Genomic DNA, 25,650 nt, shown 5'->3' with positions numbered 1-25,650 from the left:
GGATGAGCGATGGCATACTGTGGAGGAGATCGCTGTACATGCAGTGGTCTCCTCCTCTGACGAGCAGGTTCTTGCAGGGAAGGAATGCTTTCTTCCTGACAATCGCCTGATTTATCGTCCCGTATAAAGGGACCTTTAGTTATAAGGAAGGACTAAAAGAATTACATATATTTAATCTTTAGAAGAAACGTCTAAGGGGGGACATGATTAACCCATACAAATATCTAAATGGGCCATACAAAAAATGCCCTCAAAAGAAATGGGGGCACTGCCTCCGACTGGAGAAGAAAAAGTTCAGTCTCCGGAAGCGTCAAAGTTTCTTTACTGTAAGAACTGTGAATCTGTGGAATAGACTTCCTCAGGATGTGGATGGTTTTAAAAAGGGCTTAAATTCTTAAAAGTAATAATGCTTATGAAAATGTGTAGAGGGTCTCACTCCCCTTTCTAAAATTCACATCCCCACCTATCCCTTGGTTGAAATCGATGGACTTATGTCTTTTCAGTCATATTAACTATATAACTATATCTGTAAATCAGAAGTGTGAACAGTAACCATATTTTACTACATTTATACAAATTATATTTATATAAGGCCATATTGGTTGTCAAGGCCAGCTAGGGCCTTACAGCAATCAACTGCTATCTGTGGCAAAATCTATCAGTAAGTGTTCAATTACCACCAAAAGACAAAGTACAGTAAGTATTACACAACGGTCATTCAAAACAAAGGGTTATCTGTGTAAAATAGGACTGGTTCTCCAGAGAGAAAGAAAGAATGAAACTCTTCAAGGATAATTTATTAAAACTGGCACCAGAAGCTCCACAATTATTAGAGCCGCCCAACTCTTAAAAGTTTTGGCGCATCTTCAGCCGTCCAAGCACCAGAACTGAAATCTTTACCAGCTAAAAGCGGGCATAGATTTCAGGTGTAATTTACACCAGTTTTCCTGCATATATTAAAATAAATGATCCAAGCTGCCTAAGCCTGACCCCACATCGCTCATTTTTTTGTAAAGTGTCAAGAGTGTGGCACAAAACCACCAGAAGGTCACACATTTTTGCACAAGTGACGCTTGTGCCAAAATTCATAACTTTTTGACACGGTAAAACTAGTTTAGGTGGTTTAATAACGTCCCCATTTTCTAACCACTCAGGCAAATGGATGAGCATCATGAACTGTGGACCCCCCCTCCTATTAAAGAGTTTTAGTAACTACTTGTATTTCCAATGTTATAACATTCCGAGGCATCTTTTCATATGAGTGTAGGTTGTACCATTCCTCTGATAGAAGTTTATGGATACATTACCAGAAGTCTGCAATAAAGGTCCAACTGAGTGTGCTGCCAGTATCAGACTGTGCAGGGACGACCTTCCCCCACCCCCCCCCCCTACCAACTGGTTATACCTAGAGGGACCTTTATTGTAGACTACTGGAAATTAAATTGTACACTTCTAGTTAGAATGGTAGAGGAATGGCATAACATGGATTCATTAGAGAAATGCTCGGAAATTGTTATTACATGGAACAGGTCCTCTAAGGGTCCATTCACACGTCCGTTGTTTCTTTCCTGATCTGTTCCGTTTTTTGCTGAACAGATCTGGACCAGATCTGGACCCATTCATTTTCAATGGGTCCTGAAAAAAATCGGACAGCTCAATGTCTGATTTTTTTTCAGGACCCATTGAAAATGAATGGGTCCAGATCTGGTCCAGATCTGTTCCGCAAAAAACGGAACAGATCAGGAAAGAAACAACGGACATGTGAATGGACCCTAAGGGTCACTAACTTTTCACAAAGTAAAAGTTTAGATCGGTGGGGCTCTGAGCACTAAGACCCCCACAAACCCTAGAACAAGGGGAGAAAAGCGCACACATAGCCGCACACGAGACAGGCTCCATAGAAGTCTACGGGCAGTCTCAATTCCATCCTCAGCAACGAGGAGAGAGAACGAAATATGTGTGTAGTTCTCTCCCCTCGTTCTAGGGTTTGGTGAGGGTCTCACCACTCACGACTCAGACCACCAACCCATCTAAGCTGTGTGTCCATGAAAACTATTAGAGCCTGTGTGTCCATGAAAACTATGCAAGGGGAGCCAAGCTGCCACATGGCACAATATGTAACATGCTTCAATGTCAACTGTTACAGCTGAGGCAGAAACTCAATTTTTTCAGGACGTGGCTACATTACTAAAGTAATACAATAATACATGAAAATACACAGCATTTTCTAAGTCTACTTTTACATTTGCGTTATTGTTTTGAGACGGCAGAGGATTTCAATACTGGAAAAAAACGTTTCCGTTTAGTCCTCATGCATTCTGAATGGAAAGAGATCCATGTCTTCCGTTCTGGCAGCATTCCGTTTTGTGACGGGACACAAAACTGCTACAAGCTGCAGTATTGTGTCTGGTCATAAAAACGGCAAAACAACGATCCAGTACAGAAAAAAAACTGGATCCGTCACCCACTGACTTTCAATGTATTTAGTGACGGATCCGTTTTTTTCTTTTTTGATTTAACACAACCACATCCTAATGGAACGGATGCATCCTGATGTGTAAAATCAAAACTGATTTGTTTAATTCAGATATTGAGATCCTCTGCCGGATCTCAATACCGGAATTAACAACGCAAGTGTGAAAGTAGCCTAATACGACACCTGTGAACGAGATAGGATACATTTCTTTGTACAGAAGAAGATTCAGTCCATTTGCCAGAAAATACAAAATGATTACATTATATGATTTGCTTTCCTACTTTATAAAACCATTTTAAATGTGTCTTAGTAACTATACTCACATTCAACACTGCCATCTGCTGGCTAATGTAAGATATTGCATATGATATTAACCAATCTACCAGTCTCTGAACACTAATTGATTTGATTGGCACATATCTACTAATGTCTAAAGCCACAGATCTGGCAATTTTTGGGAACAATCCATTCGTACAAAATCACTTCCTGCTCATCAACGGAGGGGAGGGCTGCATTCTTATGCTGCAATCACCTTGGCTGCGGACAAGAGATTGATACTGTCATCATTGGTCCCTATAGAGAATCATTGGGGGACAGTTATCAAGACTGGTATTGCCATACACTTGTCTTGATCCCCCTGCACAGGAATAAAACGGGCCTAATTTATTAAGAGGCAGAAGGCTCTTAATAAATTAGGTGCGTACGTAGCGCTCTGTGCACCAGAAAATCAGATCTACGCCAGCTCGGAGTTGATGTAGACTTGAGCAATACCTTACACCAGTTCCTGGTGTAATGTAAAGTAAATACCCCAGGTCACAATAAGCTCTGTCTCCTGCTATTAAGCCCTGCCCCTTTTCTCACTTTAGAAAAGTGGGAAGAAGTTAAAATATGACGCATATATGGCACGCACCATAATTTCCAACTTTGTAATAGAGTTGTTACGATACCAAATTTTTTATTCGATTTCGATACCATAAAAAAGTATTGCGATACTCGACACCACGCGAAAAAAATAAAACAGCAAAAAAGCCAAGTGCATTCCGCATTTTAAAAAATGGCGAATCGCGCAGTTTTTATTTATTTATTTTTTCTGTTCAAACGTTCACCGTATAGAATTTTTTTATATTTTAATAGTTTGGACTTTTCAGACGTGACGATATATAATATGTTTATTTATTTATTGCTTATTTTATATGTAAAATTGGGAAAGGGGGTGATTTATACTTAATATTTAGGTGTTTTTTTTTTTTTACTTTTTATTTTTTTTAATTTTTTTATTTAATAACTATTTCCCCTCTTAGGGGCTAGAGCCTGGGATCTTTTCATCCCTTGTCCTATTCACCCTGATAGAGCTCTATTAGGGTGAATCGGACTTCACACTCTCCCTGCTGCCCTGTGCATAGTACACACAGCAGCAGGGAGCTGACTATGGCAGCCAGGGCTTCAGTAGTGTCCTGGCTGCCATGGTAACCGATCGGAGCCCCAGGATTACACTCCTGGCGCTCCAATCAGAAGCTGCCACTGCTCCACCAATGAGAAGGGGAGGGGACCCTGTGGCCACTGCCACCAATGATTTTAATACTGGGAGTGTTGAGAAGGGGCGGGCGCACTGCGCCACCAATGATAATTAACCTTTAATACAGGAGGCGGGTATTGGCAGCAGATCAGCAGCAGTTAACCTCTCAGGTGCCGCACCCGAGGGGTTAACTGCCACTGATTGCAGCTCCCTGTCAGAGGCAGATTGCCGGCTATGTGATTCTGCTGCCGGCACCTGCCTCCTGTATTAACCCTATGTGGAGCAGCCCAGTATCGAAAAAATGGAAATCCCAGTATCGTATCGATACCGGGACAAAAGTATTGATATTTCGATACCTGCAACAACCCTACTTTGTTACACCACAGAGCAGTATAAATACATTGATAAATGCCCGTCGTCGTTTCTGGGCAGCAGATCACTGTTTAGACAGCACAATCTGCTACCCAGAAACAATGATTTAGGCGACCACATCAGCAATGCGGGTGTTTGCTTGTTCATCGGTTGATCAGCAGTACCTTTACACAGGGCAGTTATCAGGACCCAGTATTTCTAGGCGCGTGTAAACAAGCCTTAAAGGGATTCTGTCACCACATTTTACCCCCTACAGTAAAACATAGCTACTTGTAGGTCTCCCTGAGCTGTATTAAATGATGCCCTTATTAACTAATAGTCTTGATTTATTTCTTTATATAAATCGATTTTAGTGATATGCAAATGACTTACATAAGGTGCCTAAGAGGATGTCCTTTCCAAACTTGGTGCCCAGCCGCACCCCTCGGTCCGGTGCCCAGTGCCACCTTCCTGAGTCCAGCGCCGCCTCTAATATAATATATTCAAGAGCCGGCGCGCTGACGCAATCCCTGAGCCTGTTTGAAATCCCGTGCGTGCACACTACACACTGTAGTCTGCGCCCGTGCGGACTACAGGTAATAGCATCGTCGAGCGAAGTGTGCATGGCTGGTCTCAGTTTTTTTTTTGGTGTGCATAAAACATTATTAAATCTGGGGCATTTCACAAATCCACCAAGCTATGCCTCCTTTTATAGATGATTTACTAGACACTAATGGGGTCATTTGTCAAAAAGTAGAACTGGATTTCCAAAGGAGCTGTCAAAAATGAAAGGAGGAATCTGATTGGTTGCTATGGGCAACTAAACCAGTTCTACTTTACACCTCTTTGATAAATGACTCCCTAAACCCTTAGTAAATTAGACACATGACATATACATCAAACCTCTGGCACATTTTGTCTGTCAAACCTGACCCACAGTGTTCAAAGCAGTATTAATGAAATATAATGGAATATAATATCCAACAACTAATGGCTCATTAAGACGGCCATAGTGTTTCGCGGTCTGCAATATTTTTAGCATGGGGCAAATTCCAGATCTTTAAATACATCTGTGAGCAAAATGAGAACTGAACTCCTTGCGCCACATCCAGTTTTGGCAGCAACTTTATTTTTTCCTCCCTGTCTTCCAAGAATCGTAACTTTCTTATTTTTTCATACACATAGTCGTAAGTCGTATGAAGGCTTACTGCGTTAACGTGCATTTTTTAATTGTCCCATTTGGTGCATCTCGGTTAAGAGAAAGTTTATATTTCTGTGTCTTATTGGCAAAGGGTAAAACTTTGCGGGAAAGGAGCAAAGCCTAAGATAAAACGTTTTGCGCCAAATTTGCACAACATCCTTATTATATAAGACGGATCCTGTATGTTGGCACATGGAGTACCACTGTATCCTTCCCTAGAAACAATGGTTCTCAGGTTGAATACCTTCAATGGATCCATAGCAGGCATGATTGCTGTATTATAGATATATACAGCATAGATCCATAATATGACATGTTTATGAGCCTTTATATTATCAGATTATTGGACAGGGCATTTTTATTTTATTTTTACCCATTTTTACCTGTCCATGCTCCCGCGGCAAGCCTGACCTCTCTATGCTGGCAATGCCGGTGATGCACCATCGCTGTGGCGTATCAATGAGCAGAGATGCCAGGCCAATCAGGCTAGGCGATGGTGTCACATGTGTGCTGCGAGCAGGGCTCATTGGCCTATCAGATAGCAGGAATGCTCGGCCAATCAGGCTCGGCGCCAGCATTTGTGCTTCCTCACAGTTGCCTGTGATTGGTCCTTCTGCCTCACCAGCGTATTTTGTTTAAATTCTTGGATTCCTGCATCTCCAACCTTTGGCTGGTTTGTGACTTGGCCTCTGACTGCAGTTTGTACCACTGACTGTAATCTCATGGTGCTGACTATTAGTGTTGATCGAACACCAATGTGCTCGAGTGCTTGAGTAGAACACTTTGGGATGCTCGGGTGCTCTACAAAGCACCAGAGCACAATGGAAGTCAATGGGAGAACCAGAGGATTAAACCAGGCACCCCCTGCTCTGAAGAGGGGAGGCTGTCTGGTTCACAGGAAAAGGTCAGAAATTGATCGAAACACCACTGAAATGGTTCGGGAACAGCATGGGGAGGATGTCTGGATGCATCTTGGACTCCCAGGTCGCTGCTGGGAACGATGTTTTCCGAGTAGTACGTCACTTTTACAGACTGACATATATGCACAAAACCGAAGATAAAATCGATTTTAGAGGAAAAATTGTTAGGAAACATTCTTTCCTGTATATTTACTTGTATATAAAGTGCAAGTGCTGCCAAAAATTACAAGGAAGAGGCACTCCGATACAACCTGTATATGACATAAAGGAGGTCCTCATTCACATTGTGGTACAATTGTGCAGGTAGTGGGACTCCTACACTCATAAAGCCTATGCACTAAGTGAAAGGGCTGCCAAAAATACAAGAAACCGGCACTCCAATACACCCTTTATTACACATAAAGGAGGGCATCATACACACCCTTGAAAAATTATGATTGATGGCCTGCTGGTGACCCTCTAAAACATTAGGAGCAAGGGCCTGCTGCTGATCTAACCATCTAAAACATTAGGGGTGAGGGTCTGCTGCTGACCTCACCATCTAAAACATTAGGGGCGAGGGGCCTGCTGCTGAGTTGACCCTCTAAATCATTATGGGCGAGGGTCTGCTGGTGACCCTCTAAAACATTAGGAGTAAGGGTCTGCTTCTGAGCTGACCCTCTAAAACATTAGGAGTGAGGGTAGTCTAATAAGCATGTTGATATGATGGAGGAGGAGGACGAGAAAAGGAAGATTGAACCATATACCCTTTTTTTTGTGGTGGAAGGGGTGCATGGGAATACAGTGTATACAATACACCCTAAAAGCCACATTTAAAGTGCCTTTATGTTCAGCCGCTTTCCTCTGGTGGAATAGAGAGGTCAGGGCAATCCAGGCCTTGTTCATTTTGATAAGAGTCAACCTGTCAGCATTTTCAGTTGACAGACGGATGCGGTTATCAGTTATTATGACCCCAGCAGCACTAAATACCTGCTATGAAAAAACGCTGGCGGCAGGGCAGGCCAGCACCTTCAAGGCATAGAGCGCCAGTTCGTGCCACGTGTCCATCTTGGATATCTAATAGTTGTAAGGCACAGAGGGATCACTGAGGACGCTGACACGGTCTGCTACGTACTCCTTCACCATCTTCCAAAACTTTTCCCTCCTTGTGACACTAGGCCGTGCATCAGGGTGAGGGTGCTGGCGGGGTGTCATGAAACTGTCCCAGGCCTTGGAGAGTGTTGCCCTGCCTCTGTTGGAACTGTGTGTTCCCCTCGTCTCTGCTGCCAGCGTTGTCAGCTGGAAATTTTTGGAGCAATTTTTCCACAAGGACCTTCTGGTATTGCACCATTTTGCTAGTCCTCTCCACCACAGGAATGAGAGATGAGAAGTTCTCTTTGTAGCGGGGGTGGAGAAGGGTGAACAACCAGTAATCGGTGTTGTCCAAAATGCGTATAACGTGAGGGTCACGGGAAAGGCAGCATAACATAAGATCAGCCATGTGTGCCAGAGTCCTAACAGACAAGACTTCGCTGTCCTCATCAGGAGGATGACTCTCAATCTCCTCATCGTCTTCGGCGCATCCACACTGAACAGATGGAATAAACCTGCTATGGGTACTACCCTCTGTAGCGGAGGCAACCGTCTCCTGCTCCTCCTACTCATCGTCATCCAATTCGCGCTGAGAAGATGAACTGAGGATGGTCTGGCTATCACCCTGTGTACTGTCTTCCCCCATTTCCACCTCTTCTACATGCAAAGTGTCCGCCTTCATTGTGAGCAGCGAGCGTTTCAGTAGACACAGAAGTGGGATGGTTACGCTGATAAAAGCGGCATCGCCGCTCACCATCTGTGTTGATTCCTCAAAGTTGCGTAAAACCTCAAAGAGGTCAGACATCCATGCCCACTCGTCGCTTGTGAAGAGCGGAAGCTGACTGGAAAGGCGACGACCATGTTGCAGTTGGTATTCCACTACTGCCCTCTGATGCTCACAAAACCTGGCCAACATGTGGAACGTGGAGTACCAGTGTGTGCTCACGTCGCACAACAGTCATTAAGCTGGCAATTACAAGCGCTGCTGCAGCGTTGCCAGACCGGCGGCAGCTGTAGATGACTTTTGGAAATGGGCACACACAGCACACCTTCACCAGTAGCTCAGGCAAATTGGGGTAGATTTTGAGAAACCTCTGAACCACTAAGTTGAACACGTGGGCTAGGCATGGTATGTGTGTGAGCTTGCCGAGCTCCAAAGCCGTCACCAAGTTACGGCCATAATCAGACACAACCATGCCTGGTTGTAGGTTGAGTGGCGAGAGCCACAGCTCAGTCTGGTCCCTTATACCCTGCCACAGCTCTGTGGAAGTGTGCTGTTTGTCACCTAAGCAAACTAGCTTCAGCACGGCCTGTTGCCGCTTCCCCACTGCAGTGCTACACTGCTTCCAGCTACTGACTAATGGCTGACTGGTGCTGCAAGATAAGAATTCAGAAGTGGAAGGGAAGGAGGAGGTGGAGGAGGAGAAGGGGGGTTGCAGCCACTAATGTAGGTGGTGGCGGAAATCCTGATGGAAGTAGGGCCCGCAATCCTTGGCGTCGGTAGCACCTGTGCCATCCCAGGGTATGACTCGCACTCGGCCTCCACAGCGTTCACCCAGTGTGCCGTCAGGGAAATGTAGCGTCCCTGGCTGAAAGCACTTGTCCATGTGTTAGTCGGTAAGTGGACCTTCCCAATAACTGCGTTGGTCAGGGCACGGGTGATGTTACGGGACACATGCTGGTATAAGGCGGGGACGGCACACCGGGAAAAATAGTGGCGGCTGGGGACTGAGTAATGAGGGATGGCCACCGCCATCAGGCTGCGGAAAGCCTCTGTGTCCACAAGCCTAAAAGGCAACATTTCCAGGGCCAGCAATCTGGAAAGGTGCGCATTTAGTGCTATGGCCTGTGGGTGGGTGGCTGGGTATTTGCGCTTTTGGTCAAAGGCCTGGGGTATGGACATCTGTACGCTGCGCTGGGACACAGAAGTGTATGTGCTAGATGATGGTGAAGGTCCAGGTGCAGGGCGGGAGGCATCTGGGCCTGCATCTTGGACAGGGGATTGGTCAGCACGTAACACAGGGGAAGAGGAGGCACTGGTGTGACCCGCAGACACTGATTGTGGACCCAGGCATTCGGCCCATCGATTAGGGTGCTTTGATGCCATGTGGCTGATCATGCTGGTGGTGGTGAGGTTGCTAGTGTTCACGCTCCTGCTCATTTTGGTACTGCACAGGTTGCAAATGACAATTCTTTTATCATCCGCACTTTCCTCAAAAAAGCGCCAGACTGAGGAACACCTACCCCTTGGAAAGGGAGATTGTCGCAAGGGAGTTCTCCAGGGAACAGTTGGTGGCCTGTTTGGTGTGGCCTGCCTTCTCCCTTTTGCCACCCCGCTGCCTCTTCCAGCCTGTGCTGCTGTCCTTGCTCGGCTTGCCACCTTCCCAGGTTGGGTCAGTGATTTCATCGTCCACCACCTCCTCTTCCACTTCCTCACTCTGGTCATCCTCCTGACTTGTTGAACTAACAAGAACCTCACTTATTGACAACTGTGTCTCATCCTCATCATGAACCTCTCGAGACACTAATTGCAGTTCACTTATTGGCAACTGTGTCTCATCATCATCATCCAACTCGTGAAACACTAATTGCCGTTCCCCACCTTCATCTTTTTCTGACTGTGGATGCTCAAGAGTTTGGGAATCAGTGCACAAGATCTCCTCATGTCCCTCTTCAAGCAAGCTTGGCAAGAGGCCCAAATCAAGGAATGGCACTGAAAAGAACTCCTTGGAATATCCGAGTGTGGGATCACTTGTTTGCCAAGACTCTACATGTTGGGAGGAAGGGGGATCAGGGTGAGGAGTCTGTTGACCAGACTCTTGGCTACCAAGACTGGACTTTGTGGAAGACAGGGTGGTGCTTAACCGACTGGAAGCATTATCTGCTGCAATCCAAACAACCCTCTGGTCGCACTGGTGTGACTTTGAGTGTGGTGTCCTGCGCCACCCTGCAATCTGGGACATGAAGCTAGGTATCGTGGATGAGTGTGTTTCTTGTGCTCTGGCAGCAGGCACAGTTTCACCGCGCCCATGGCCACGGCCTCTGCGTGCACCATCAGCAGCACGGCCACTTCTTCGTCCCTTACTGCTCGCCTTGAACATATTAAATGGTATATATGCTTGCACACGTACAGTAGCGCAGGTTTTGTAAGTGTATGCGCAAATAAATTAAACTGAATGTCACAGTTAGGATGCTCAAACGTTATACAGAAGATGTAGCGCAGGTAATGTCACTGTCACCAGCGATGAAAAAATTCAACTGAATGTCACTGATATTTAGGATGTGCAAACATTATACAGGAGATGTAGCGCAGGTAATGTCGCTGTCACCAGCGGCAGAAAAATTACACTGAATGTCACTGATATTTAGGATGCGCAAACGTTATAAAGGAGATGTAGCGCAGGTAATGTCGCTGTCAGCAGCGGCCAAACAATTGCGCTTAATGTCACATATATTTAGGATGCGCAAATGTAACACAACAGATGTAGCAGAGGTTGTGTCACTGTCAGCAGCGGCCAAACAATTGCACACAATTTATCGCTGGTTGCGCTAATAATGTAAATTGCAGCCGGATAAAACAATAGTCCTTAAAAGGACTTTTGGGTCTCTAACACATTTCAACAATAAACCCTGCCTAAAAAAATAAACCAATTCCTGTGCCTACACTATCTGTCCCTTCTACTGCAGCTCTCCCTGACTAAGACTGAGCCGAACCACGTGTCATCGGATGCTATATAGCACCTGATGACGCGTTCAGGCCAGCCAATCACTGTAATGCCAGTAACCAACATGGCTACAGCATTACAGTGAGTGCCAGTACTTCCCCGTATGTTTATTGGCTGCGTGGCAGCCAACAAACATGCAGGTAGGAGACTCGAGCATCGCGCTCGAGCACACGCGGTGTTCGGCCAATGCTTGAGTCAAAATGGTGTTCGGACGAGCATGCTCACCCAACACTACTGACTATGCCTGGTATTGACTCTCGTGTTGGTTCTGGGGTAACTCTCTGGTTTTGACTTAGGCTTACTGTTGGTTTTGCTCTTTGAATTTGATTCAGTGCTAGTCCTGCCCGTCTGGTTCTGATCTGGTCTGTCTGACTCCCCCTTCACTACTCTGATTAGGTCCTGTGCACTTAGCCAGGTTGAGGACCGTCACCCAGTTGGGTGCCAAACTTTTAGGGCAGATAGTCCAAGTAGGTGGGGACAGTGGTGTGGGTGGAGTTTAGGGTGGCACTGTTCCCTACCTAATGTGATATTACCAATGTGTTATGGAGCATGAGAGCATTATATACATTGATGTAAAATATAGTAAATTAACCTATTCTGCCTCTGCTGTGACTCCTCATCTGAACTTTGAGGGGCAATAGATACATGAAATAAAGGAAATAAAACACAGTTCCTTTAGCCCGTCACTAAATCATTCTGGTAATTTTATGTGGTAGGACTGTGTAGATTCCTGCTCTCAACACAGGCATCTGGAATATAAACATGCTCTCAGCCTAAAGGATTTTTACGTGGTTCGAGGTTTCTTACTTTTCCTGTTCAAAGACCAGTTACATGAGATTTACAGCTACTTTAAGGCCACAGAATCTTAGAGAAGCTACCAATTATGTCACAGAGGGAGCCTGGGAGCCAGAAGCATCTTTTCCAATGAAATAGACTGCATATCTTTCCCTAGATCAAAGCCAACACAGAAGTGTGGTGGGAATGATGTCTATCAGACAGTCATCTGGTGAATAATGTCATTACAGACACCAGCTTTGCATAAACTGGACCTGTCTTTGATTAGGTCTTTTAAAGGTCCATTAAATAAAATAAATAAAAAAGCCTGCTTGTTTGGTTTCTTGGAGAATATATGTACCGTATTTCAATCGATGTGTCTCAAAATCCTTGCTGATTTTATAAACTGTTGTGAACTGTGATGAAAATTTAGAGGGATTGGAATAAGACATTCAGCTTGGTATCCTGGGTGATCCTCTGTATTAGACCAGGGGGATAGCTGAGGAAGGCATGGGCACTCGGTGCCAGAGGAGGAGGCGTCAGCAATCCATTCCAGTATTCACATACAGGGCTCGAGCAAAAAAATAAGTCTTTGCCCGAGGTGAAGGAAAGTCTAGCTACGGCATAATATTCCTAATCCATGTATTTCATCTGCTGCAAGAAAGTCTAAAAAGGAATGTAGTTATAATATCTTACAGGACGTGGCCAGTAGTTTCCACCTCACTGTCAGGGGCTGTAGAAACAGATAAGGGTCCTGGAGTGGCATCCTGACTCCAGTTTAAGGCAGACATGCCTTGGATTTCATGCACTCCCCTCCCTGCCTGTTTCATGCAGTTTTGTGCCTGTCTTTTTTTTTTTATCAGGGTACAGGCAGTCTGGAGCCAGAGCCTGACCTGGTGATGACAGACAGGCTGTGAGAGTCTTTCTCCAGGTACTACGACCACCCTCTTTTCTCTAAGCATGCCCAGATAACAGCTGATGTCACTGTGGTGCTGGGAAATCTCATCACCATTAGTATGAGGAGGAGGAGATGTCTGGAGACCCCTGTCCATCAATATGCACCCTCCAATCCATAATACCTAATCTGTAATGCCCAATCAAACAATGGGGCCACTTATTGGACAGATGTTCTGTATGAGGAACACGTCATTCATCACTGCGAGAACACCAGGGTTAGATTCTGCCATGTAAGAGGATAGGGATATGATTTTAAGTAATCAATTAATTTTTATGAACAATATTGAAGTTTTCCAGTCAATGTATGTTACCGTTGCTTTAGGAAACTTAAATAGGATACCTTATAAAGGAATTCCTTCATTCTTAAAATCTATCTGAGAACACCTCTCCCTCTTTAGGACCCAGCATATCTGTGTACAGTATATGGACAGCCCATTGATTTCAGTAGGAAGTGCATTGCCTTCTATTTCTCCTGTGGTGGTGCTGCATGGGAACTGAGCACTTGTTTCCCTCTCAGATTACAGCTGATCAGTCTTTGATCTGTTCATTTTCAGGGACTCAGAAAAAAAAGGAAAGTAGATAAATGATCTATCGATGCAAACCGATCTGCTCCAAAGAAAGTGGCTGAAGCATCTGAACTGGAGCATCCTGAGTGGTACCAGAGATGACCAGAATATGGCATTGGAGAGGCAAAACATATAAAAGTTAAGCACTACCGTATTTTTGGTCCACATATGTTTTTTTGAGGATAGGATGCGGACCAATTCATTTTAATGGGGCTGAAAAAAATGCAGACAACACAACCTGTGCTGTCCGCATCCGTATGTCCATTCTGTAGCCCCACAAAAAAGATAGAACATGTCCTATTCTTGTCTGCTTGGTGGCCAAGGATAGGTATTGTTACAATGGATCCGCAAAAAAAAAACATTGCAACATGAATGTCACACGGACATCATCCATATTTTTTGCAGATCCGAGTTTTGCGGACCGCAAAATACATACGGTCGTGTGAATGCACCCTAAGCCAAGCTTTTAGCCCCTTCCTTTCTGTTTTTATTCCCTGCCTTCCTTCCATTTTCATTCACATAGATGTATGAAAACTTGTTTTTGTAGGGCAAGTTGTACTTTCTAATGGAACCATTTTATATTGCATAGCGTTCCCTATGCAGTAAAAATTACCTGTGCCCTTCATTCTTAGGGTTAGTACAATTACAGCGATACCACCTTTATATAGTGTTTATGTATTTTAAAGGGTTTCTGTCACCAGAATTAACCCTAATAAACTAGCTGACATTAGCAATGTACTAATGTCAGCTGAACCTAACTAGCCTATTCCTACTTTTATCTATGCCCCCGTTACTCCAGAAATATAACTGTTATAATATGCTAATTAGCCTCTAGGAGCAGGGGGGAGGGGGCATTGCCCCTGCTCCTAGAGGCTCCGTTCTCCCACCTCTGGCCACGCCCCCTGCTACACTAGATTGACAGGACCAGGCAGCGTTGGTCTCTTACTGCCGGTCCTGTCTGCCGTGTAAATCTCGCGCCTGCACCGTCCCGTTCAGTATTCGGCTTCCTCACTGCGCCTGCGCCGAATACTGAATACCTGTTTTACTTTATCTTGACACCAATACCGGACAAGAGTACAATTATCATAGTTGCCATCCTTTATCTCATCTGTGATCCCCTGATGAACCAGCCTTCATTGACTGGGGAAACGTGTCGGGACGAGGGACAAATACATCGTGGAGGATTATACCTTACTCATCTATAGGGCCAAATCAGGTGACAGTGGAGGGATTAGCCACCGAGAAGTGGGGTCGCTCCTTTCGGGGCGGGTGCTCTGCTTGTAGGCAGGGCTAGTGTGAGGGTTAAATGAGGGTTATAATTTCCCCCCTCCCCCTCCACTCCTGCCCTGACCTCACTTCCCATTTATCGTGTGTGCCGATGAGCTGTCTTCAAACTGTAAGTCACAATATTTTGCCTCATTTCCAAGATAAAGTAAGGCTCTTTCATATTTTTACCATTGGCACATGCCGAATTGTTAATTACAAGAGATGGCCTTGCGGTTCGCCCGGCGGTCATTTTGCGGCGAAATTTGCGTGTTCGCAATTCGCCGAACATGCGAATATATGGAGAAATTCGCCATATTCTTTTACATTGTGAAGAACTTTGACCCATGACACATCCATCAGGTGGTACAGGACAGCCAATTGAGATGTTTCAGCACATGGACACACCCCCTACCTTATAAATAAACCTGGTCTGGCAGCCATTTTACATTCAGTGTTTTGCCAGTGTAGGGAGAGGTTGCTGTGTGGAGCAGGGACAGGCTGTTAGGGACACCAAACGCTATCTAATAGGGCCACAAAAGTCTTTTTAAGCACTAGTATAGGTGTGCTATCGATAGGTGTGATACACAGAGGGGTGTGATATACTTATAATATAGTAATAGGAAAATGAGCGAGCACTCATACACTTGGCAACCAAATTGACATGTGCAGAAAATATTTATTAAATGCCCATAAAATACAAGTAATAAAATTTATAGGAACAATGTAGCAATAATATACAACATTACAATCACATATATTGTGGTAGATATGATCGATACTATATTCGATAAAAATATATTCAATAGAAATATTCGATAAATTGAATGGTAGAAAATTCAATGTTGAAATATTTGATACCACTCAATAGTGTCGATAAATTCAATAATATATATCACACCAAAAAACTTCAAGTATATGCTGTTATTTGGGAAAGAGGGGGTATTATCTTCTAGCGCTCTATCCCAATTTGGGAAACTGAATGTCACTGAAAATGTTGTAGGTGTATTCACTGGGAGCGCAATATGTTCATAAAGTGTCCACAGGAATCCTGATAATGTGAAAAGTCTCTTATAGCATATCCTTTTAAGGTCGATATGAGCTTTGAATCGAAGAAAACTTTAAATCGATGTTTGGCTTACCGTCTAGCGTCTGCTGTCTCCCTATTGCTTCAATGGAGCTTTAAATATTTGCCGGCTTATTCAGTCGCTCCATACAGCAAGCTGGTTTAAATTTCGCGGGAGTTCCAAAGATCGCAGGAGTTACCACTCTGTTCCGCAATTTCCTTTGGTGCAGCTTTCGACGATAAGAATAGTTAATCCTTTACTGTAGAAATTATCTTCTGTATGGCCATACAGTATTATCAGAGGTTTTTCAATGCAGGTACATCACTTGTTTCACCATACGCGTTACGGGTAGATTCACTCTCCCTTCCTCAGTGGTCGCCACTGAGGAAGGGACTTAGCGACCACTGAGGAAGGGAGAGTGAGCCAAATATCGGAAGGGACTTAGCGACCACCAAAAATCGGAAGGGACTTAGCGACCACCAAATATCGGAAGGGACTTAGCGACCACTGAGGAAGGGAGAGTAAGCCAAATATCGATTTAAAGTTTTCTTCGGTTCAAAGCTCATATCGACCTTAAAAGGATATGCTATAAGAGACTTTTCACATTATCAGGATTCCTGTGGACACTTTATGAACATATTGCGCTCCCAGTGAATACACCTACAACATTTTCAGTGACATTCAGTTTCCCAAATTGGGATAGAGCGCTAGAAGATAATACCCCCTCTTTCCCAAATAACAGCATATACTTGAAGTTTTTTGGTGTGATATATATTAAGACACTATTGAGTGGTATCGAATATTCTATCGAATATTTCAACATTGAATTTTCTACCATTCAATTTATCGAATATTTCTATCGAATATATTTTTATCGAATATAGTATCGATCATATCTACCACAATATATGTGACTGTAATGTTGTATATTATTGCTACATTGTTCTTATAAATTGTATTACTTGTATTTTATGGGGATTTAATGAATATTTTCTGTGCTCGCTCATTTTCCTATTACTACATTTGCCTTTTAAGAGAGGGTGGGGTGATTCCCTCTATATGAGCTTGCAGCACCATACCTTAACTACTTGCTAGTGAGCCACCACAACCTACCACTATTTTTTGTACATACTTATAATATACTTTTATAATGAGTCAAAAACACATAGATCTATATAGTGATCACCTGGAAGTCAGGGACTAGGGCCATTTTTATATAAGGTAAGGTTCCGGATGGGGTCGCTCTTATCAGGGCGGGTGGTCTGTGGTTAGGCTATCAAGGCCAGAATAGCACCCCCCTGTAGGGCAATATCAGGGACAGTTCTTTGCCCACCCTGTCCTCCAATACCACATCATCATCTAGCCCAGGGATGGATGTTTTTTTGCTTTCCCTCCTGGATTTATCGATGTGCACTGGAACCCCCCGGATTGTGGTAGGTTTCTGATTTGGTGCCGCCGAGCACCTGATTTAGTGCCGCCGAGCACTTGTTATTGCCGACCACATCTATGATTTTTGCTTAACTTTAATAATTTAATTTATTTTCATTTTGAGGGATATCTTTTCCATTCACACGTCCGCAAAATGGGTCCGCATCCGTTCCGCAATTTTGCGGAATGGTGCAGACCCATTCATTTTCAATGGGGCCGAAATGTGCTGTCTGCATCCACATTTGCGGATCCACATCCGCATTTGCGGATCCGCACTTCCGCATCTGTGCTTCCGTTTCCGCAAAAAAATAGAACATGTCCTATTCTTGTCCGCAATTGCAGACAAGATTAGGCATTTTCTATTATAGTGCTGGCGATGTGCGGTCCACAAATTGCGGAATGCACATTGCCGGCGTCCGTGTTTTGCGGATCCGCAAAACACTTACGGACGCGTGAATGGACCCTCATAGTAACATTAAGGTTACGTTTTATCTTTATGTATAATCTAATGGATTGCCTTCCGTGTACAATGTTATAATATACTTTCTATGTTAGAAAGTATATTATAGTGCAGTTGTGTGCGGTTCTGCTGCGATACTGCAGGTATATAGAGGGACAAGCGTTATTGGGACAAATAATTTCTACTGGTGTGATATACCAGTTGCCCCCCAAAAAAACTGATTGAAGCGGGGTGTTATATACAATATACTTTCTTTATAGTGCATTTGGGTACTGTATAGTACATTTGCGCATGCGCGAAAATTGCCGATATTTCGCATTGAAAAGAAATTATGAATGGAGATCGCAAATTTGAATAATACATCTGGTAGGTCACTGTCCATGTTGTGGGACTATTTGTGCACTTCTAGTAATTATTTCTTGGCTGCAAATATGAGCTGAAGGTTTTTCAGGTTCGCCTGCCATTAAAATTAATGGGACCCGCCGCGAACTTGCGGTTCGCAAACATTTGATCGCGTTCGCGAACCGTCCCGGCAGATGTTTGTCCATCACTATTAATTACTATTCTTATGGGGCTATTTTTTATATAGACAAAAGTAAAAGTTATGTTTTAAGAAAATTCAATTATTCAGTGATAGTGATTATGTAATTTTCGCAACCCATCAAAATATTCCAGTGATATATTCCGTTCTCCCACCTCTGGCCACGCCCTGCTACACTAGATTGACAGGGCCAAGCAGCCTTCACCTCCGACTGCCGGCCCTGCGCACTGGGGAAATCTCGCGCCATTCAGTATTCTGCGCAGGCGCAGTGAGGAAGCCGGCAGCCGGCGAGCGGCCTTCACTCACTGCGCCGAATACTGAACGGGACGGTGCAGGCGCAAGATTTACACGGCAGACAGGACCAGCAGTAGGTGTCACGGCCTATGGTGTACACTGTGACACTGTTGCCACACTTGCGGTTGCCCGAGGCAACGTGTTGCTTTGAGAGCATGTTTATTGCAGCTATGAGTGTCCTGGGTTCCTGTGTGGTTTGTGGTGTGTGCTGTGTCCTTTAATGTTGGTGTGGACAGCAGCACTAGTGCACAGGTTCCAGTCGTTGTGCCTGTGGCAGGTAGTGTGTTATTGGTTTTGCTTACCTGCCATCTCCTTATTGTGTATGTGTTCCCCTCTCCTTACAGCCTGGCCTCAGATAGAGACGCCTGTTTTTCTATGACTGGGATGAACAGGTCGTCTCTTCCCTGCTCCTTGGTGAGGGATTACCAGGGCGACTTAGGGTCTCTAGGAATCCTGAGTATGAGTCATCCTACCATCGGGGTCCGTTCATACGGTGAGGAGTCAGGGAGAGGCTTAGGGACGCTGTAGGAGGTGACCTGCTCCCTTATTACTCCTTTTGGCCAGGCTGATCCCCTTTACCCTTTGACACCGCACGGTGGGGGGTTTCCCCCACTCCCCACCGTGACAGTAGGAGGCCAACGCTGCCTGGCCCTGTCAATCTAGTGTAGCAGGGCGTGGCCAGAGGTGGGAGAACTGAGCCTTTAGGAGCAGGGGCAATGCCCCCTCCTGCACCTAGAGGCTAATTAGCATATTATAAAAGTTATATTTCTGAAGTAACTGGGGCATAGATAAAAGTAGGAATAGACTAGTTAGGTTCAGCTGACATTAGCACATCGCTAATGTCAGCTAGTTTAATAGGGTTAATTCTGGTGACAGAACCCCTTTAATACATTTTAAAAAACACTTTAAAAGATTTTTTCTTTGCATTGCCATATTCTGATATTGACAACTGACAACTTTTTTACATTTCCATCTACAGAGCTGTGTGAGCATATTTTTTTGTAGGCTGACCTGTAATTTTTATTGATACTATTTGTATTAATCAATAATATTTGGAGTGTGTATGACTTTTGATCACTTTTTAATAAATTTCTGGGGAGGTGAAGCAACCATTTTGATATTTTCTCTGCTACACCGTTCACCACATTGGATAAATACCTTTACATTTTAATAGTTTTATACTATTGATCGTTATTTTTTATAGATTTTTTATAAAATGGGGAAGGGTGGTGATTTTAATTTTAATTTTTTGGAGTTTTTAAAAAATATATTTCTAAAAATGTTTTTAGTACTTTTAGTCCTAAGGGATTTTAATACACGATTGTATGATCTCTTCTCCCATGACAATAATTTACCACTGCAGTCTATGGGAGCATTCCTATGAAGCCCTGCCACAAGCATGGCTTGCTAGGAACTTCACTGAGACAGGCCATGGAGTCTTGAGAATGCCCGCGGCTGCCATTGCAAACTGAACAGCTCCTGCTATCTCATCATGGAATAGCAAGTTAAGTTAAGTCATCAGGAGTGCAGTACTCCCAATAACTGACCACTCAGATGCCATGACCACAGCATCTGAGGGGTTATAAGTCCATGATCATGATTGGTGACAATGGATTTTGCTACTTAGTGTCTTGTGTATAGAACAGTAAGCACCTGGCGGCTATGGCACCTTTTTACCATCCCTCCTCCAGAAAGAGTAAATAAAAGTTAATTAAGCCATGTGTACTCCAAAATGGTGCCATTACAAAACTACAACTTGTCCTGCAAATAACAAGCCCTAATACAGCTACATAGATGGAAAAAAATTTTTTTTTATAACTCTTGGAGTGCTATATTGAAAAAAAAATGCTTTTTCACTAAGGCCCAAAACAGGCGGCTCACCAGAGGGGGTTAAGCTGTGATATAAGCTCTATGACGAATCAGCAGGGTTATATCTTGATTACTCATGAACGGACAGATTGAGTCTCGTAGAATCCTGTACCACAGTGTGGGTAGTTGAGAGGACCATCTAGCAGGTCTGTGGACAGGCTACATGTGGTCTAATAATTTTGCCACAATTTAAGTATATGACCACCCAACTATTGTGACAAAAGGGACAGTACATAGATGTAATTTGGGATTTGGAGATACATAAATTGTTGACTACGTAGAACTGAAAATTGATCACAAGTAACATTAAAAGTCGGAGCATGATGTCTAAAGTGTATGTGTTCCTCATAAAGGGAAGTTAGAATGAACCACACTGGGGACAGCGGCTGATGTTAGTGATGCAGAAGAAACTGGTCCTATACCAGCCACATTAATAAATAATATCCAGAATCAAGCACATCCATAAGTAAGTTATACCCCTGGATAGCTATGATATTATACACAGGAGCCCCTATCAAACATAATAAGAGAGAAAGGTGCACATTGAGAAAAATGGTCATATGGCTGAAGAGCTTACACTCCAATATATAACACAAGGTGTGCCAAGCTCAGTCACCTGAGGGAATATTGGTCTGAGATGAGAAAGTGCTGTTGGCAGTTTCCTGTGGGAGGAGCAAGACACAACGATCAATTGAAGGATGCATTGTAAAATCAATGCTCTGTATAATCAGGGCACTCCAAGGGTAAAGATGCAAAAAGACAGTGAAGAAAAAAAACAAAAAAAAAAAACTGCGCTTGCACGGCTGCTTGTAAGTAGAGCAGGTTCCGGGCTGGATGCAAGCACAGCAGGATCTGGCCTCTGAGGCCAATATCCACCAGACATGGTTAGCATTTTGCAAACGCAGATGTTAACCCCGTCTGCTGCATGGGAGCCGACAATATGTATAGAAATCAATGAGTCCTTTCTTAACATCTTGCACATCCCGGACACGTGCTAGCTGGAACAGAGTGAATACCCCTTTGCACGCACTTTGCTGACAAGCATATGGATGTAAGCAGTTTCTATATTACAGATGTGAAATGTATAATGAATATTTTTTTTCTTGCACATTAACACGCCAATAACAATGTAAGAAAGCTGTAACCCTTTCACTGCTGGAGGTCCGTGTAGAGCGAAGAGACCCGTCAGAAGAACTGCGGGGAAAGCAGGGGGGAAGATTTGTTGCTTATCTACATTGATAGCTTCATCTGATTCATTGTTCAGAGGCTAAATTAATTACGTTCTGGAGCTGAGTCTTAAAGACACAGTAGCGTATAAAAATATAATGGAAGAGCGTATAAAAGTATGAGCCATTTACTCATAGTAAAGTATACAAGAATTGTTATTTTAGTATAAATTTGTCTCATGCTCACAACCTTATTTGGGTATCACACTCGTTTTACCCTACGTTAACGAGGCCATGCAATACATACATATAAAAATATAGCAGAATACAGATTTGTTTTTAATGTGGAGCCCATATAAAAAAATTGCATGAGGTTTAGAAAGCAATAAAGTTAACAAAGTGGGTCAGTGGGCCATTTAAATACAGGGGGCGGCTACCAAAAGCATTTCTCACTCTGGAGGACCATACATTACACTGACAGCCCATTCATTTCAAGGAAAACAGTGTAATTCTTAATTTCTCCTGTTGTGGTGCTGCAGGTTAATTGAACACTTGCTGGCGGTTCCTTTTATGTAGTCAGATCTCTGATTCTCTTGATCCAAAGTTGACAGCAATGTCAATCATATGCTGTGGGTTATTTTTTTCTAAACTTTGGACAAAATTTACATCTCCTGTGAATTTGCCTTGCTAGACCTAACTGTTTTTAACATTTCAATATGTTGCATTTGTATTTTTAAGCCAAACACAGAAATTGTTTAATAGAAAGATTCACTCGTTTGACTGCTATTTCCCCTGACTTCCCTATAAACATCGGCTTGCTTGATCTGGCAGGATTACTTCAATGTTAAGAAAGAGTTAAACCAACAGATACCTTCTGAGGTAACGTACATCCTGTAGATCAAAGGATTGGCATGCAGACATGCAACAGGCCAATACTCAGCTGCCATGAAACACATAGGAGGGCCTCATATACACTAGATAACAGGGGGCCTAAATGGATATTTCCACAGGATATGCTGGTTCAGGTCCAACTTCTGGAACCTCATTCTACACTTGTCTAAAGAATGTAAGTGTCATGTTTTGTAGGGAACAGTGCATCCCTGAACTTCACCCACACCACTGTCGCTACCTACTTTGATGATACACCCTAAATGGCAGTCCTCAACTGGGCGACGGTCCCTAGCCTGACTAAATCCAGCACACAGGGTCAAAATCAGGAGAGGCAAAGTAAGCACACAGAGGGAAGGTCACAAACAGGCAGCAGGTCAGAGATCCAGAGGCAGGAAGGCCAACCACAGGCAACTGTGGCCAGCAGTTGTCTGTTTAAATACCTCACCGACAGGCGGCACGAGGCCGTCGCCAAGCTTTATTGGCCAATCAGCCCCACTATCAGCTGGGCTTATTGCGATCATAATGGAGTGACACCAGCAGTTTCATATTAGGGAGGCCAGACGCGGCACAGGAGAAAGGTCAGTTAAGTACATTACAGTAAGTCCCCCAACCCATTTGTTCTTTGACTGGATTCAGTGGTCACCTTATCAGGTGGGGCAGGAGTCAGAAGACTATTTTCTATTCTTGAAATAGGTGTGGGTGTCAGAGGTTAGACACACACCTATCAGACATTTAGGGAATATCCTATGGATATGCTATAAATGTCTTAGATAGGAATACCTCTTTAAGTACAAAGAACCTATAGAAAAATATCACGTTTCCTGTATATTTCATAGTTGCTTGGTTCCTCAGGTGAACCTATAAAGCATATAAAACATATAAATGCAGTCCTATAATAGCATTTTCCTTTCCCATCTGTCTCAAAGTTTATTTTGCTAGAATAAACTGTATGTACTACATTGTAAACTGTACAAGTCTATATATATATATATATATATATATATATATATATATATATATATATATAGGCACTGAACAACTCATATAAAACATAAGCAGCGGCCATATATAAGATCCAAGTATTATAAACTCTAGTATCGACGTGATTCTGCTGGCTGCAATGCAAACCCTTAGCTCATCAAATCATAAAACTCTAGTGATTTGTATATAAACTTTGCTAATAAAGTCTCAGATTTACATTTTCTTGGTGCAGGTTCTGGCTATTCACCTTCTTGTCCAGTAGAGGGCATTGTTGAGTAGTGTAAACTGTGATATGGTGTCATTGCCTGGCAGCGCAAAGATCTTTAGAGAATTAGAAAAGAGTCGGTTGGAGAGTCATTGAGTCCAGTGAAGCGGTGAAGTGTCATTAAACCTCACAGAGGACCTGGCATCAGCACTTCACTTTTCTATGCATTGAAAGCTAATGAATACACTGCAGCCCCAATGATTTCTGCATCTGTATTCGTGAACGTTCACACATTTAATCACCCTTCAATCATCAAGAAATATATAATATGCATACATTTAGATCCTTTGCAGAATGCAGTCACATCTTGGGACATATCAGAATCATGCACACAGGTTCTTGAAGTGAATATGCAGTGCTGAGAATGGCACTACCACGTGCAACACACTGATAAAGCTTCATTTCTTGCATGCTTACTTTGTGGACGCCAGATATCAGTTTGTCCCATGTCGAGCCAGAGATTTGTTGTAGAATGGTTTTACAAAGCATAGTATCAGATATACATCCATGCCAAAGATCTGCGAATTTAGCACAAGCCACATAGAAATTGTGCTATTTGTGATGACAAAATAACTCTCTTTGTGAATGTGTTTTCCTAGGTTAGAGTCGCCAAGCGACCACTGCAATGGTGGTGGTTGAAGCATGGTCACTGCGATTAACAGGCAACCTCAGGGTTAATCTATGGCAGAAAAAGTGTTACAGTGGGCCAAGACCACCACCCGTGGATGTCCTTTTGGCCTGTTTGGCTGTATACAATTATATCCCTTTTTTATCTATCCACTATGTTTAATAAAAATGTATAAGCTTTTTTATTTTACAATGTAAGTCAGCGTGTAGGCAGAGAGTTCTATTTCTTTTAATGTTGCTGGTTATGGCTAACAGCTAATAAAAACTCAAAATCCAGTATATCAGAAAATTAGAAAACTGTGAAAAAGTTCAGTATTGTCTATTGTAGACCTATGGTGTCGCACTGTAATCCGCTAATCAACACAAAACACTTGCAAAGGTTTCCAAAGCCTTTAACCCCTTCCCACCGCTCAATGTAAGTATAGTCAGGGGTCAGATATTTAAAGATGGCACCCGCTCGCGACATAGCCGCCGGGTGCATATTTTAAACAGGAGACACCCGGGCTAAAGTATGCGATCAATTACAATGTTGATCACACATATTTAACACCTCAGATGCAGTGGTCAAATGTGACCACGGCATTTGCAAGCTCGAAAACTGCGAGCTCCCGTTCCTGGACGTGCAACAGATCCCCCTAAAGGGAATCAGGGGAGCCGGATGGTGTGCACGGCAGCCTTGGTCCTCCTGAATGATCCGAGACTGCCACAGCAATGTGCTCATGAAAACCCTCCTTTCTCCAAAATTAAAATATATAAACAAGTAAAAGAATAATCGTCATAGGCATAACTGCGTGCAAAAACGTCCATACTATTTAATTATATAAATATTTATTCCATATGGCCAATGGTGTTATGGGGGAAAAAAAACATCAAAATTGCCGATTCGCCATTTTTTTGTCACTTTACCTCCCCCCTAGAAATTGAATAAAAGCGATTAAAAAGTCGTAAACACTCCAAAATGGTATCAATGAAAACTACAGATTGTCCTGCAAAATATAAGACCCCCACATAGCACCATAGACATAAAAATTAATATTTATTTGGCAATGCAAAAAAAATGTTTTTTTTTTCAAAGTTTTTTTTTCAGTATTAAAACGCAAGAAAAACTATATAAATGTGGTATTAGGTAATCGTACTTACCCAAAAAATGAAAGTAACAGGTCAGTTTTACCACATAGGAAACGCTGTTAATAGAAAATCCATAAAACTGTGGCGAAATTATGTTTGTTTTTTTCACCCCA

Source organism: Bufo bufo, chromosome 6 (assembly GCF_905171765.1).
Source record: "Bufo bufo chromosome 6, aBufBuf1.1, whole genome shotgun sequence".
Lineage (NCBI taxonomy): Eukaryota > Metazoa > Chordata > Amphibia > Anura > Bufonidae > Bufo > Bufo bufo.
The sequence above is the reverse complement of the archived record's forward strand: the minus strand, read 5'-3'. Positions refer to the sequence as shown.